The sequence below is a fragment of the Fukomys damarensis genome, unplaced genomic scaffold (genome assembly GCF_012274545.1).
Source record: "Fukomys damarensis isolate Sample0158 unplaced genomic scaffold, DMR_v1.0_HiC HiC_scaffold_5, whole genome shotgun sequence".
Lineage (NCBI taxonomy): Eukaryota > Metazoa > Chordata > Mammalia > Rodentia > Bathyergidae > Fukomys > Fukomys damarensis.
Genome location: NW_022900917.1, coordinates 68,089,473 through 68,103,953, shown reverse-complemented (window position 1 = coordinate 68,103,953; position 14,481 = coordinate 68,089,473).

Genomic DNA, 14,481 nt, shown 5'->3' with positions numbered 1-14,481 from the left:
CACCCTCAGTCTCCCCTCTGGAAAACAGGGAAAATAACCATTACTGCTTGTGCTGTTCTAGAAATGTGGTGAGTCCACACATCGCATTGGCTGACGGTGCTCAGAGACTCACAGGGGGCTGCAGTGCTGAGGCAGCACACAGAGGTCCTTGGATTCCGGCTCTGTTCTCACTCCTCAAGATGAGGGCTGTTTCCCATCCATGCTGACCACTCACAGTGTGAGGCTGAGATGGGACACGCAGGTCTGTGGACCTCAGCTGACATCTCTCAGCTGCCCGCCTACTGTGGTGAGATTGAGTTCTGGAGGTTTGGGTAGAGGGCTGGCCCCTCCCCATGGGGCCCTGGACATGCATGGGCAAAATGTCCTGAGAAGAGTGCCTTGTAATTCTCCTTTCTCTCAGAAAATAAACGCCAACCGCTTTATTTCCCTTCTGCCATTGACAGGTCGTGAACATAGTCTTTCCAAGGCTCTCAGGGCTGGGAGGCAAGGATACCCAACCATGTTCACATTGTGGCATATGCCTCATATCAGTGGTGAATTTCTGTGGGATCCTGCCCCATCTCTGCAACTCTGAGTAAGACGTTTTCTAGAGAGCAATCTGGCCAGAGCTTTGGCATTAACTGGGAGGATAAAACATACTTGAAGCAGACACTGGTCAGTCCAGCAGGTGCCAGCTCCACCATCTCGAGTACGCAGATCTGTGGCTTGCCTTCCACTCCCACAATTCCTCTCTGAATCCCCTCACACATTGCTGCCGCTCTTTGAGTTCCACTTAGCAAGTAGAGGAGTATGTGATGCAAAGGTGAGAGAGGCTATAGGACTCTTGCAAAGAGGAAACCGGTGGGGCCCCTCAAATCCCCTCCATAAGAGTGTCTGCTGTCCATGGACAGCACTGTCCTACAAACTCCCCAGCGTGGTCTTCCCACCTGTCAAGCGAGCATTGGGCTGTTATTTTGACGTCCAGGGCTCTGGGGCAGGAAGCTGGGCCTGGCTGACTGTTCCATTTCTTACCATGCACCCTGAGCAGGTCTCTGACCTCTGGGTCTGTCCTCAAAGGGACGTCCCCATGAGCCCCAAGCCCAGCCTTCCTCCTGGCCCTCCCAACTCAGCTCTGCAGAACCTTCCTGCCCTGGCTCAGACATGGAGGCTGAAACAGTAAATGATTCTGGGTATGCTGAGTGGTCCCTACTAAAAGCAGAACTTTAGGAGAACAAAATCATTGCTGAGGGTGAAATCAAGAAAGTTCGGTTTATTGAGAGGAGATGCTCACACACATGCCCTGAAGGAGGGACAGCGGAATCTCAAGTTGCCCCAACCTCTTCCCCTCTCAGACAAATGCGAGCCAGATCACTTCTCCTTCATCATTACAATGTTCAGAGTGGTGCAATGAGATCCAGGGAGCTGCAGTTTATATAACACTCACCAGCCTTTCTCTTTCCTTTTTCGCTCTCTTTTTTTCTCTTTGGAGGAAAATAGTTTACTTTCAAATTTCAGTGAATCAATAATATGACCAAAAGACTTTTTATTTGCTCAGTGCAAGGCTGGGAAGGGGCTGAAATGTACAAGGCCTGGTTTGGGCCAGAGCCCACTGTGCGTTGCACAGCCGTAGCGTCTGCTGTGACTGGTCTGAGCAGACAATGCCCTCTTCCTCGAAGTCCTGGGCACTGAGCAGCACATGGGGGACCCAGCTCACAGGGAGCGGACATCAGAGCCTGGACGTGAAGCTGCTCGCGGCACAACTCTCTTGCTAAGGGGAGGACCTGGACTGGAAACTGACTTCCTTCTGTGGGTGGTTCAGGGCGTGTGCCTGAGAGTAACTGCAGAGGAACACGCAGAGTGGGAAGGAGCTGGACTGGGAACAAGCAGCAGCTGCTTCTCCTCACCTGTGGGGGACCTGATGCACTTGGGCAGAATAATGGGCCAGAAGAAGACCCACGCTGTCTCTCCTCTCTGCTGTTGAACATCACCCTAAATGTGCTCAGCTGGAAGAATTTCCTGAAGCCGCCATAGTGCGAGCCACATGGTTCATCTCAGCCCCAAGTTGATGTTGTCGATGAGTCTGAGTGTTGGGGAGAAACAAAAGATGGTGTCAGTCAGTCAGTCAGGGCTGCCACAACCTGGGGACTTGAAGGGCAGAGTCTTTGCCTCACAGCTCTAAAGACTGGAAGTCGGGAGTCTGAGGTGTGGAAGGCTGATTGCTCCTGAGGCCTGTCTCCTTGGCCACTCCCGTGACCTCATGTCCTTTTCCCTCTGAACGTGGGCACCCCTGCCATCTCGGTGTCCAGCTTCGTCTTCTCAGAACAACACAGGCCAACTGCATTAAGAGCCACCCCTCAGACCCATTCGGAAGTACTTCACTCTCTGATTTGGACTGTTCCGCCCATAGCATAGAGCAGCAGCACTGGGAAGGGAACTTGTGCACCGCGGGAGGGGTGAAGAGCCGCTGGAAGGTGACCGCCACATATCAGACAGAAATTGTCTTCTTTACTTTCTCATTGCTGGGACAAAGTACCCAGCACCCACCAGTTAAAGGAGGGGTTTATTTTGGTTCATGGTTTATAGTGGTTTTGTTCCACAGTCAGCTGCTCCAAGGCCAGCACAGCACGGGGGCACAGCAGGCAGGAAGCAGCAGCCATCCAGGGAGGAGGGATTCCTGCATACCCCTCCTGGGCCACGCCACAGCGACCCACCTCTTCCACCAGGCTTCGCCTCCCAGTGTCATTGCCGCTTACCCACCCATAGTCCAGTCGCCTCCCAGAGCCCACCTGGGAGAACATGAGGCTTTGGACAGACATCTAGACACAAGGATAGCAAAACCTGAACCGTGGACGCATCCAAGGCTGTCCTGGTCAGAATCCAGTCTGTGTGGAGGGATGTGGAAGAATGGAGCCTGAGGAATCTGCAGTATCACGGCAAGGCAGATGACTGCCACCTTGGAGCCATCAGATCACAGTGAGCAGATGGAGCAGAGCAGGGTCAGTACTGGTGCAGAGGGCTCCTCTCTAGGACGACACAACTAGAGGGCCTCCAGTGATGTCCAAACCCAGTGAACATCACTGGGTGTGGAGAGTGAAACCGAGGCACTGACTTTGTATTTATCTTCCTGCATGGTCCTCATCTGTGTAAAAGCAGTGACAGCAATGAATAATCGTAGCACTGACTTATGGAGCACAGAAGCTGTGTCACAGTTTGAATTACCACGCATCACCTTCTTGGATCTCCCCACCCGAGGGCTATTTTAATTGACTTCCTGGACCTAAAGACAGACAGAATGTAGACCTCCACTCCAGAAGTGTAGCAGGGCCTGGGAATCAGGTGGGGGGTGGTGGCTGAGCTCCCCTACAGGCCACTGTTACAGGAGAGTCCCTGATGGCACTGAGCCCCAGGAAAGCCTTACACGCCCCGGGCTCTCCGGGCTGCGTTTCCATCTGAAGCAGTTTAAGTGAATCTGCCTGCAAACAGTGTCAGAATGGTTGAAATGCTGGAAGAAAGTTTAATTGGAGTGTATTCTCTGGTTTATATTCAATTTCCTTGGTCAGAGAATTGGATTACTCAAGAGGCTGAGAAAGGGAACATTGGTAATAAAGTTCAAGGAGGTAGCTTACATTTGTAATTCGATTTGTTCAGTGCTGGGCAACTGGTTATCTTCTGTCTGACAGAGATGAATAGCTGAGAAACTGATAATTTCAGCCCCATTCCCCAAAGATGGGTTTACTTCTTTCAAAACAAACCCAAGAATGATTGCTAATTGTACTCTTTCTCTGCAGTTTCTTCCAAGAGGCCAACTTTTGATGGGTTTCTAGAGTCCAGAAATCAAAGTATCTGTCTGATGGTGGTTTTCCATGAGAGAGCTCTGTCCTTGGTCTTTCGATCTCTAACTCAGAGAAGCTCAGAAATGCAGGACAGAGGCTAGTGTCTGGCCCCTAGTAGGAGGTGCTATTTATATGAAATGGAGAGGATAACACAATGTGTCTAATAACTAGGCTGACAGTTCTGTGGAGAGTGAGGGGGTTGAGTTGCCTTGATGATTTGTAACTCACACATTTAATAGCAAAAATAGTTTACATACTTTAGGAACTCTTCTCAGACATTGGAAGGAATATGGATCTGTCGTCTGGGAGAGCTGGCTCCCAGCTCCCCTCTAGGGATCTGTGTACTGGCACAGCAGGCACTTGGCAGACAGCCCAGTTGGCATGGATGGGTAAACCAGCTAGATGTAGACCTTGGGGAGGCCACTGTTTGTCTGCTGCAGCTTTCCAGTGTCATGTTCGGTGAAGCTTGGCCTCTGGGTTTCAGCAGTGTGGTAAGGTCAGCCGGGAAAGCAGACCATCCTAGTGTCAGCTAACATGTTTGAGTACTTGTAAGGGGCAGGCTCCATGCTGAGCACTTCTGTTATCTAATGTCTCCTACTTCAGACAGCGACTTTCCTCAGCAATGCAAAGCTCCTCCTCATGTGTCAGCCATCTTTAATTCTTCTCTTTCTGGTCCTGTTTGGGCCCCTTTCAGTCAGGCTTTTATTCACATCCTTTGCTGAAAGGGTTCTTGTGCAGGTCCCCGGTGACTCCACCTCGATCTGTCCCCTCCTGTGCTTGTCTGTCTGGCTCTGTCCTCAGCGATCACCTCAGTTCACTTCCCCTCAGAGGTGAGGGCTGCCACCCAGCCCACAGCCTCCCCACAGGGTAGGGAATGAACCCCTCATCCCCTTAGCACAGGGGGATGCAGGATGAGTAATGGCACACCTCCCACCCCTGACAAAGCAACATTTAGTGAACACTTACATCTGCTCATGCCCCTTGTTTAATAGCTGAGAGTTGGAGAAAGCAGAGCCCCAAGCTGCACAATCAGCTAACAATAGGCCCAGCCTCCTGCCTCTTGGCCCACTGCTACAGAAAATGACATTTCCTATAAGAAAATACAAAAAGGACTGTAACACCCATAATTCAAGGCTACCACAGTTTGCTTCCAAATTTCCACTTCAACTTTCAACTAATTTGGAATTCAAAGTAAGGTTTTAAAAGTGTCTGGAGTTTCATATTTTCTATAACTAATGATAAATTTAACTTTCTCAAGGGTCATATTGTCATCACTCTTAAATATGTCTGTCAGCTCCCAGTTGTTCTTGGTGAGGAGAAGGTGACCCAGAGATCTTGTCCAAGGTCAACAAAGTTGTCAGAACAATACAACTGTGGGTTTGAGCCTTCTTTGCAGATACTGTCAGACCTGCTTTCAAATATACTATACCATTTTTTATTAATTTTGTTGGTACATTTAAGGTATATAATATAATGGCACTCATCATTGGAGATTCGCAACTTTACATAATCCATCTTGGTTCTTATTTTTTCCCCATTCCCTTGTTCTCCCTTCAACCCCTCCGCCCCTCCCTATCAACAAAAACTACTGTAACATTTATTGAGCATTTACTATGTTCCTAGCATTAACTGGCTGTTTTTATACATTATGACATTCAACACTTGCACAAAAAAATGAAGTAATATTAGCTGCCATTTATTATTTACCTACTATCTACCATGAACTCAACATTCATTATTTATGAATCCTTTCCTCAAGGTCCTCTTAGGACCCCAAACTCAAGACAGTTTCCTGCCCACCCCTGGTCTGATGGTAACTCCGATCATGGTTCCAGTTTTACACAGGATTAAACTGAGGCACAGAGGTATTCAGTAACTAGTCATACAGGAGTGGCGAGTTGTGTCCAGGGCTGCCCAGGATGTCCGCTTCCAACACCACTAACTGCTGTGACTTAGGGAAATCCTGCCTGGGTCGAAGTGGGAGTGTTGTACAGGTGGGTGTCCAGTGTCTCCTGCGCTCAGAGGGTCAGCAGATCCACACTGTGTCGTCCGAGACAGTGCTGAGCCCTTCCAGCAGGGCCATTGTCCTGGGGAATTCCAACTCACCTGTTGGTCAAGTGTGGAAGTGGGGAGCCGGGGTCTCCTCAGAGCCAGCTGCAGCCAACTGCTCCCAGGAAATCCCCTTTGGAACTTGGGGAAGCATTGCTTGAAGTGCAGGAACCCTGTTGGAGTTCCATGAGGGACTACAAGAAGCTCCAAATGTGGCTTATAAAGTAAATAGATTAGGAAGAGAAAAATGCAGGTATTGCTGGTGATGTATGAGGAGAAAGGTGTAATTAAGAGGAACAACAAACGGGACTGGAACAAAGCCTTTTTTTTTTTTTTTTGGTACTGGGGATCAAACTTGGGGCCTTGCACTTGAGGCAGGTCAAAGCCAATTCTTAATTTTTATGTTTTTTGCTGTTTTGCCAAATGATTCTTTCGTGTCAGTACCTTGCAATAAGTATAGGCTCCTCTCCACTTCCTCCTCCTGGGATTGCCAGACCACTCTTGCCAGTATTTGGGTGGCAGGAAGGGAGGAGATACTGTGTACTGACTGTGGAAAGTCTCAGTAGTGGACACTGGATTCGTGTGCTTAGGTCAGCTGGTGGAGTCCAGGGAGCTTGGCGTCACTGTCCTGTTCCTCCTGCTTGCTGATCTCCAGAGCACACGTCCAAATCGAGCAGGGCTCCAGTGAGTCTGGGTTACTAACTCATGATTTTAATATGCCCTTTGCTTTCATGTTTTCTGAGTTTGGATTTTTATCCCATAGATAAACAAACAAACAAACAAAAAACAAGATACATAGATGGTGAAAAGGTAATTAATAAAACAGCCACAAACTCGCTTCTAAAAAATGCCATGTCTTATAGATGTACATTTCTCGAAGTCTTAAGCATTGGTATAATGTGGCTGATTGCTTGAGAGTGTGGCTGCCTAGATTGGGAGGGCAAAGAGTGGCTCTCTGGGGTGCATGTGAGCTGAGATGTGAGTAGCAAGGAGCTGCTGGCCACGAAGCGCCCCAGGGTGGAATTCCAGGCAATGGAAACAGCAGAGGCCCTGAAGTGGGGGGAGCCCACTGTGTCTGAAGGAGACCCGTGACCAGTGAGTGCCTGGATGACAGAGGAGCTGAGGCCTATGAAAGGAGCAGGAAGGTCTTGGTCTTCATTAGTCATGGGAGGGCCTGGATTTTATCCTCAGCTCAATAGGACAGCTTTAGAAGAGTTTAAGCCCAGGTAGAAATGACCAAATTCAGCAGGGACACTTTCTCTCTCCATTTAGTAATGGCTGAATACATTTTTTTTGATGGTCACAGTTGGGAAGGTGCTGCTAGAAACTAGTGGGTAGAGGCCAGGGATGCTGCTAAACATCCCACACTGGGCAGCTTCTCATAACCAACACTCCGCCCAAAATGTCTTTCAAAGATCACTCTACACTGTTGATGAGAATGTAAAATGGTGCAGCTGCTGTGGAAAACAGAATAGCACTTCCTCAAAAATGTGAAAAGAAGATTTTTTTATATGACCCAGAAATTCCATTTGGGGGTATATATCCAGATAATTGAAAACAAGGTCTCAGTTATTTGCACACCTAGATTCTTAGCAACATTATTCACAATAGCCAAGAAGGGGAAGAATCTGAAATGTTCACCGACAGACAGATGAATAAATCAAGTGCACATATACACATGAGTATGTTAGCCTGTAAAAGGAAGGGAACTTTGACACCTGCTACAACAGGGACAAATCTGGGCATATTATGTTGAATGAAATAAGCCAGTAACAAAATGGCAAATATAGACCTGAGGTAGCAGAGTAGTCGTCTTCTGAGAAGCAGACAGTAGAATCGTGTTTGCTAGGGCTGGAGGAGGGAGGAAGTGGGGAATTTAGTGAATACAGAGTTTCAGTTTTGCAAGAAGAAACCCTTTTGGAGACTGGTTGCACAATTGTGTGAATATTTTTAACTCTACTGATCTGTACTCTTAAAAATGGTTGGATGATAAATTTTATGCTGTGTATATTTAATTATAATTAAATAAAAAGAACACTCTGGTTGTTGGAGGACAGGGGACTGTGAGATGACAGGTCTCCAGATTGGAGGTGATGGGGGCCTGAGCGGTGGGGACCAGGGAGGTGGGAAAAGCTGACAAATGGCGGAATCTGCTGGCGGGAGCGGAAGGGCTTGCTGGCAGTTTGAATGTGGGAATCAGGTGACCAGCCCAAGACCACTCGGCTGATGACTGGCAGAATTGAGACTTGAACTCGCAGTGGACTCAAAAGTTCACACTCTCACTTCCTCTCCAAACACTCACAGCTCCTGATATCATCCTGTGGACTGGAAATCTCACCGGGACAGTATTGGTTGTCATTTGGATCCATTGCAAGGCCCCTGGGAGCATGGAGGGCCAGGAGTTCATCACACTGACCTCTAAAACTGGCACTTGTTTCTCAAAGCTTTAAACTTTGCACACTGGTTTTATTTCAGATGATTGCACCCTGAGCTGGTCTTCTCTGCCAGCAGCTCACGGTTACACTGTCTCACTGGCCACTGCTTCTGTGTGGCTGTCATTGTGAGGAGCACACCGAGGTAACTTACCTGTGGTTCTCTGTACAGCTGTTAGATGAAGGATCATAGACTGTGTTCTTGCAACAGCAGAAATTCCTCTAAGTCTGCAGAAATCTCTTTCAGCACCTGATAGGGGTCAACCAGCTGTGGATGACCTAGAACCTTTTGTTTTCACCTCTGTTCCTTCAAGCTTAGGTTGCTAGGAAACCAAACAAACTGAGAAAAAGCTTCTGGAGGTCACTCCAGGCCACAAATTACAGTCATGTTTTAGTGGTTGCCAAGGGTTTGTGAAGAGGTCAGCAGTGATCAGGTTTACCTCGTATGGTCAGTTTTGTTCCTTTTTCCTGCACCGACCCTTGCCTGGTCCAGGAAATGCTTTCAGGGGCTGACGTGTGCTGAGCCTGAGATGCCAGTGATGGAATGACTGGACCCCAAGCAGAGACCTCTGTGTCATCTCTGCAGAGCCCAAGTGTCAGAAGCTTGCGTGTGGGAAAGAGAGAGATAAGTGGGAAATGTAACGGCATCTTTAATTTTTGTTTTTGTTTTTTTAGACAGGGTCTCACTATGTAGTAGAGACTGACCTGGAACTCACTGTGTAGCCCAGGCTGGTGTCATACTCACAGTGATCCTCCTGACTCGGCCTCCTGAGTGCTGGGATTACAGGCATGTGCCACAACACCCGGCTCCGCATCTTTGTCTTATCCTCACAGCCCTTCCCTCTCCTCTCCGTGGCTCATTTTCCTGATGCTGTAAAGCAGGTCTTTTCATACTGTGCCCAGCGGCAGCAGCCTGAGCATCATCTGAGAACTTGGTTAGGACCCCAGGGCCCAGACACCCTGAATCAGAGCTCCGGGTGAGAGGCTCAGCAGTCTGTTTCTGCAAGCCTTTGGGAGGTTGTGGTGTGTGTTTAAATTTGAAACCCAAGGAAAACCCCAGTCAGGATCCAACCTTTGTCAGCCAAGTGTCTTCTCACAGCTTATTTCTCTCCCATGAGCCTCAGCCTTGTACCCACGGCCTGACCTGCAACAGGGAAGCTTAACTGGTCCTCTTCCAATGAAACAAGCTTATTTGTGGCCTACTATTTGTCAGTAAACTGTTGGAGCTAAAATATGTGCTCAATAAAGAAGTTGCTTCTGCTAAAACTTAAGACTACAGTGTGACCTTTCTTATTTCAACATTAAATATGAATCACAGTGCCCTTATCGTGATTCAGAATCTTGCTTCTCAGAAGAAAGGAAGTTCAGGTCATGGGTGCCCATCCTTTCTGTGTTACTTGAGGTGCCGACTGAATTCTGTTCAAGTGTGTTTGTCTACGTAAGGCTGGGACCACAGAAAGGTCCTCCCCTCCTCACAGCCCCTTGTTGCCAAAGCCCTGATCCAGAGTTAGATGCCCTTCTTCCTGCAGAGCTGACCAGTGCTCCTGAGAAGTTCAAGGACCCAGGCAGCTGCGCCAAGGCTGCTGCTCCTTCTCCCCACCCAGAGACACTGCTCCTGCCCTCAGGGGTCGTCTTCAGAGTCTACTTTCCAGCTGAGGCAAGGTTTTCAGGAGATGAGGGCTGATTCTGTGCCAGGCTCCCCATCTAACCATTATCAAGCCCTCTGTACTGGGCTGTGGCTCCCACAGATGCCTCCCTGGACCCATGTGACGATCACATCCAGAGTGATGGGTCTAGGAGAAAAACAAAACAACACCTCACACTTTATGTGACTGGAAGATGTCTCCCTGGTGTCCCTTGGGCACCTTTCTCTCGGCCCTCAGGGCTCCCACAAGAGCCAGGTTGTGACCTCACTGCACAGGTGCAGAAACTGCTTGACAGAACTGCAGGCCAGTGCCCAGGAAGGCGGCAGCTGCTCCAGCTTCGGGGCAAGACTGCAGCTCTCTGCATCAGAAATTTCTCCTTAGAAAGTGCAGCAGTTGTGATGCTGTCCGTGTCCTTAGACCCAGGCCTGTGCTGTGCTGAAGTCCAGAGCTGTCTCATCTGGGCTTTGGAGAAAGAAGTAGAGTTGGCTTGGCTCAGGCATGGAAGGGCGGTCGCATGGCTCTGGTGTAACAACGGGCCCAAAAGCTGAGCAGGAGATGAGACCCACAGGGGCCAGGAGGGTGAGGCCCCTTCTGCGGCCTCTCAGGACTGTGTGTGTGTGTGTGTGTGTGTGTGTGTGTGTGCGCGCGTGTGGTGTACGCAGCGGTCCTGCTGCTGTCCCCTCAGGACAAACTCCGAGTCCAGGTAACAGAGAACCAACTGTGAGCTCTCTGGAGCGTGGATCCAGGCTGGTAACTCGAGATGAAGCAGCTTGCTCTGCACTCTCCTGACGGAAGCAGGAAGAAGTCAGCTGGTCTTCCAAGGGACCCACTGGCTTTGCCACACTCTTCTCAGTGTCACAGCACATTCCTGAACCAGGGGTTAGAAGGCCTGAGTTTGAGTGCTTGCTCTGCCCTCACTGCCTGCCTCCCCTTGGGAAAGCCCTGTGGCTGTCCACACACAGAGTCCACGCCCTTAAGCAAGCATTGTCACTCTGTCCACCTCCTTACTGTGAGAAGCAGGGAAAGCGGTGGAGACCGATGCAGGCACTACAAATCAAGGCTTTCTCCGCTGCTATCCTAGGCTTCCCCTGACACACAAACAGCCTGGAAGCTTGACTTTTTCTCCCTCACTGACTGTGACAGAACTGGAGATCTGCATGCAGGGGCTAAGACTGCTCATAAGCTGGGAGGGCTTCTGTATGCGACATGAGCCCTATTTGTTGCACTTGCAGTCCCGACCTCCACCCTTCCTGTCCTCGGCTTTGACCCTCAGGATCAGTCACCCTGTGCTTTGAGGTGATGACTTGTCTGCTGGGTTTTTCCAGGATGGCCACGGCTCGCTGGCTCGCCCTCTCCATCCACCTTGCAAGGGAAGAAGTCTTACTCTGGATATTGTGATTCCATTTGGTGCGCAACTCATGTGCGACTAATCCCAGAAGTGACAAGCAGTTTCCTTTCCCCTTTTTTTTAAAATGACTCATCTGGATAAAGAAGAAAAAAAATTGAAGCCTCTAAGAGTTCAAAGCCTTCTCCCTGGAGGGGAAGGGAGGAGGGAGGAACTGACATGGTGAGATTTGATGGGACCCTGGGCAGCCGTTCCGCCTGAGTGGCCCTGAGCCTGGGACTTAGCAAGGAGAAGCAGGAAGGAGGGCTCAGCACTGTCACTACACCTGTACCTTATAATGGTCCTAACAGGAACCTAGGGAAGTGAGACTAAACAGTCCTGTCTGTAAATGGGGACACTAATCTGGAGATTTCTGAGGTGCTTTTACTTTCATTTAGTTTAGTTAAATTATTTGACTTTAAGAGACCAAGAAATTCAAACTTTACTTAAGTGTTTCTGACCCACTTCATCTATACCCATAAAATAAATATGCCAACTTTGAATTATTTCAAAAATCAGTTTTCTATATTGACTTGAACTGATAATACAGCCCCATTTTTGACATCCCAAACCATAACTATATAAACATTTACTGAGAAGCAATGCAGCAGACCCTGGGTAGAATGAATCTTGGCCTTTTCCTGTTTGCAGTGAAGTTGGAATGGGGAAGAAATTCATATACATAGAAAAATAACCCGTGGAAGGTCTATTGCTTGCCAAATGACAGTCAAGTGTCACAGGACCTTCATGGAAGCATTAGACTTGTGAGAACAAGGAAGCCGGGCCTTGGATGACAAAGAGTTCTCTTCTTTGAGGAGAGAATGCAGGAAGTGACTCAGGCGACAGTCCCGTGAGCAGAGGTAGCAGGCAGTGCTGAGGAGGTGGTCAGCATGGCGGGAAAGTGGAGCCGAGGTGGGCCTTGTAAGTCAGCATAGACCAACGTGACAGGGGAGCCATGAGTAGATCTGTATCTAATGTTATTGAGTAATTGTTATCAAAAGGAATTTACTTGGGTGAGACTGGAGGTTCGTAGGCCAGTGAGGGGGACTAGTTAGTTCAGGAGACTAGTTATTCAGGAGACTAGTTAGCTCGGGAGAGCTCTAGTCAGACCACGCCATATGTGGGAACAGGGCTGTGGGACCCTCTCAGCACCTCTGGGCCTCTGTCCCTGTTATATCCGGAGCTGCCAGCCAGGACAGTAGAAAAGCTAGGCAGAGGCAAGTGAGCCTGCAAGAGGCTGGGTAACCTATCGAGGCCACTGAGAACCTGATCATTGGCCAGATATGTGGTCTGGCCGGGGACGCAAGGTGGGGGCAGGACGCTGCACTTCCCAGCCTAGCCCAGTCTTCTGCCTCCCACGGGCACTCTGCCGTCTTCTGGTCTCCACTCGGCACCCTTGGACTGCTGCCCACCAGAGCCTCACATGAGCCAGGATGAGGTTCTCAGAGTCCAACTGAACCGCCACCCTCTTACTTACACCCGCTGTGTGCTCACCATTGCTCTTGAGTCAAAGGCAGATTCTTAACCCCATCCTTAGGACTCCGCATGGCCAGGCCTGGCCACCTCACTCCCTCTTCTGCTCTGTTTCCTGCAGTCAGTTGTCCTCCCTCCACAGGGCTCTGCGTGCTCCCTGTGCCCAGCGCTCTCCCTCCTCCTGCCTGGCAGGCTCCTCCTCAGCTGCAGATCCAAAGCCAACTCTCAGCTCCTTGGAGCTGCCTTCTGCTGCCCCTCCAGCACCATCAGACTGTCCTCCCAGGATGTCACAGAAGCCCCTGCTGTCTTTCTTCGCCAGCAGTTGTCATGGTTGGGATGTGGCAGTAATAGGTATGTGCATCTTATTGAATGTTTCTTCTCTCTGCCGGGAAGGCTGAGCTCTAATGTGAGCCTCCAGTACCTACAAAGATGATGGACACAGAGCGGGCAGTACTATTACTGAAAAATGAACAAATAAGGTCGGAGACCATGACACTTGGTGCTGGGTCACCATGAGAAACCAGCTTAAGGACTAGAGAGGTGATAAAAATAAAGTAGGGAGAGAAGGAGGGAAGAAAAGGAACAGGAAGAAAAGAAGAGAGGAGAGGAAAGAAGAGGGCAAGAGAAGAGGGGACGGGAGAGGAAAGCTTGGGAAAGATCAGAAAAAATTTCATGGCTCAAAGGACCTACCCCTGAAGGGGCTGTGGAAGAGGGAAGTTTGTTTTGCTGAAGGGTGGGGTTAGAGTGATCAGTGCATCCCTGTTTGCTGAGACTTCCCAGTTTTAGAGCTAGAGGTCCTCCATCCCCGAAACCTCAAGGAGATCCAGTGAGTGAGCAGATGCACAGTGTTGGGAACGGTGGCTTGGCAAGTGCTCCTGCACAGCTCTTTTGCAGCCAGTGCTAAAACCAGGGACCATAAAAACCAGAGTGCCTGGCTCCAGCTGCCAGTTATTAGCTCGTGATCCTAAATTACTTAGCCTTTTATTGTTTTAATTGACTGTAGTCAGTCAATCTGGGTATAATTCTGACCCTGGCCGAGGGGCTCCCAGCCCATGCTCCTCCTTTCCTTCAAGCGGGGGCTTTCTGTTCTCAGGAAATGCTCCCTGCTGGCCCGCTGTGTCTCAGTGGAACCCACATCCCTTCAGGGTGGAGTCCCTACTTCCCATGTGTGAGCGCCTGCCACCTTGAGGACAGAGCATGGGGTAGAAAAGAGAAACAGTGGATCCCAGGCCTTCTCAAGGCCCCAGACCCACCTCTGGTGCAGGCTGGCACAATAGATTCCCTCCATGTAAATACAGCCCGCAAAATAATGGGGGGGTCAAGTTCACTGGATGGGGGCTGGAGGATTTCTTACCTGCCTTTTAGGGTAGCCTGTCATTCCCCAGTTTTTTTTTTCCTCTCTCCTTATCTGAATCTTGGTGCCTTTTCATTACTGTCTGGAAGCCATTTGACCTCTACTGGACATGCTTGCTAGCTGGACTTGCCAATCATGCCTCGAGAAGGGTGATGTGATTAACAGCAATGCCCTGTGTATCTCAGGATGGTTAGAGGAGAAAAATGAGAATGTACTCACTGTAAAAAATGATAAAAATTGGGCTGGGGGTTTAGCTCAGTGGTTCTGCTGCCTGCCTCACAAGCACAAAGACCTGAGTTCGATCCCTGGTACCAAAAAAAAAAAAAAAAAA